The sequence below is a fragment of the Penaeus monodon genome, chromosome 34 (assembly GCF_015228065.2).
Source record: "Penaeus monodon isolate SGIC_2016 chromosome 34, NSTDA_Pmon_1, whole genome shotgun sequence".
Taxonomy (NCBI): domain Eukaryota; kingdom Metazoa; phylum Arthropoda; class Malacostraca; order Decapoda; family Penaeidae; genus Penaeus; species Penaeus monodon.
This window is the reverse complement of record NC_051419.1, coordinates 32,344,917-32,347,628: the sequence shown is the minus strand read 5'-3', so window position 1 is coordinate 32,347,628 and position 2,712 is coordinate 32,344,917.

The following is a 2,712-nucleotide window of genomic DNA, read 5'->3' as shown; positions in this document are numbered from 1 at the left end:
GGAATTTTGTGAAGTGAATATCATATAGACTTTACTGTAAGGGAGCATGACTTTGCAGAAAGATGTAAGATGTTAATCTGGCATAATGAAAACATTTACCTGGCATAATATGTGATTCTGAATCAATTTGTTACTGTTTTTCAGTAACTACTCAGAGAATTCAATATATTTTGATAAACATTGTCATAGGAGATGTACACATTTCATATTTGATATAAGTTTGATCATGAAATGCATATATACAAAGGAAAGTTCAAGTAACCTTTTTAAATGTTCTGAATTACTTAATTTGCAAAGTCAGATGATAGATGCTGTATATACATATCTTTTATATGCCTTTAATTTTATTAATAATATTTTCTTTTCTTTTTGCAAATTAATGAAAAAAGAACATGGATTCAAGAAAAATATGTTTATTTATTTTCTTTCATGTGCATTCTGAAATTGTAGACATTTCGTCATTTTAGATGCCCAATAACTTTCATACATTATAACAAATAACTTTCTTAAACTATGTGTTCCTTTTCTTTGAACTTTAAGCAAAATGATTTACTGAATCATCTTTACTGTCTTCTGTGAAGTTCTCTGGAAATATATGAGTGTATGAGTGCGAGTGTGCTCTGTTATGTTTCATTTTAAGGTAGATCTCCATGATTAGGTACAACGTTTGCATTCCATTGTGCGCATTGTCAGTGATGTGATCATTCCATGGCTAATGATGTGTCGTTTTATTAGCTGTACTCCTTGCTCGATTATTGTCTCTTATAGAGGCAGTCTTTGTGTAACAGGTAATGACTGCATTGGTCCAACTAAGTTTTCATATTGTAGACAAGAATCTTCATATCTAGAGATTAAACTATATTGCATACCATTATGTAATTAATTTAGCATAATTGTATAGTACAGTTTGTAGTTGCTCTGAATTTATGTTGCAGTTTTATGGAATAGCTAGCATTTCAGTTTCATTAGTTGGGTCTGCATATTTTATCTTGCTGAATAGGTTGTTATGCAAACCAGCTGTGAAGAGGGCTAAATTCACCCCTACAGCTCACTTTCAATTTTTCTTATGGTACTCTATATAATGATCATTCTAGCATAATGATTTTTTCAACGATGCTGTTTTGAGTATATGTGTACATCTGTGAAAGACTGGATCATTACTCTTTGTAATGACGTTGAGAGGTCTTGCACTCAGAGTATTGTTTTTGCAGCTAGTTTATTTACATTGAGGTGCAAATAAACTGACAAGAGCAAAGTCCTCCATGCACACAGGACAAATAAGAATAAGAAATTTCCGAGTCCCTGGTAAATGAGTTTCTTTTTTGTGTATCTATCTGTGTGCGTGTGTGGTCATAAAAGTGAATGTCTGCTTTTATGTTTGAATTTGCATCTGTGTTTACCTGTACATGTTTGTTGGGTGCGTGTGGGCATACGGGCATGTGTGTTCATTAAGTTTGGTTCTGTTGGTTACAGTGTGTGGGCAAGGATAATTGTTTTTATGCATTCCCTTTCATAATACATGGACCATAATCTTATTTACCCCCAAGTAAATCCAACACTTAAATTTAGCAGCACAATATTCAGCATTGCATTTACCAATATATTTTTATATACTCCAATATATAAATCAGTATTTAGACCATATGTCGAGAGTATAAAGTACATTATTCCTCTTTTTGATTAGTACTGCTCTTACTCACTGAGATTCCATAGCAATTCAGAATGACACTTGTAAAATGCCAAAATGTGTAGTTTGAAACTAATCTTTCCATAGTTTTCAGGGTAAAGTAGAAAGTACACCAATTATGGGCTTCCAGATTTAGAGCAGCGCATCTCGTTCAGATATGATCCACGTAAAAACATTATATATAGAAATTTCAGAATTATGAATCTCTTACATTCAGGTTTTTAGCGATTTTTCTTTTATATTTAACTTCATTAGCTTTCATGTAAATTATATTGCCTTTCCATTAATTATATGGTATTACCGCTAGTTGATTAGTTTTAAATTCATGTGTCTCTTTTTTTATCTGAAGTAACTGTACAGATCATGGAATTATGCAGCACAAAATATACAGCATCAGAGTAAACTGTTATTTACATCAGTCATATTAAATGAAAATCGTATTGTTTTCCATCCATTTGCAGTGTGGTATTTTAGGGTTTCTTTCACATGCTATTTCTAAAGTTATTTGTTGGAGGGAGATGTAGAAGGTCTTCCAGATAAAGACTTTATTGTTACATATTTGGAGGCTGTATTATTTCTCTTGGTCTAACCTATGATCATAATTATTACATTCTGCATTATTTTTGGGGGCCACACTTGTTTAATTTCTGTATATGGACATCATCTTTATTGAGGGATGAATTTTGTCCTTCTGACTCTTCATGCAAATTGTAAAAGCTATATTTGACAGACTAAATATATATCTACTTAGAACCATGGTAGTGCCGATCTTACAAGTCTAAAGTTTTAAGTTACGTGGGTCGCTCACTTCTTCTTGGTTCTTATTAATGGGTGAAGTAAAGTGTGGCAGTAGAGGGATATGGTGTGATGACGAGTGGTGTGAGGATGTATTAATTGACGTAATTGTGCAGGTGCTGAATGTTACCATTATTTTGTGATGATTTATTGGTGTAAAGAGATCCTGGTGCTCAATGGCCCATGATGTGTTAAATGAAATTAACGGTAGATTTTGTAGCGTAAAGGGC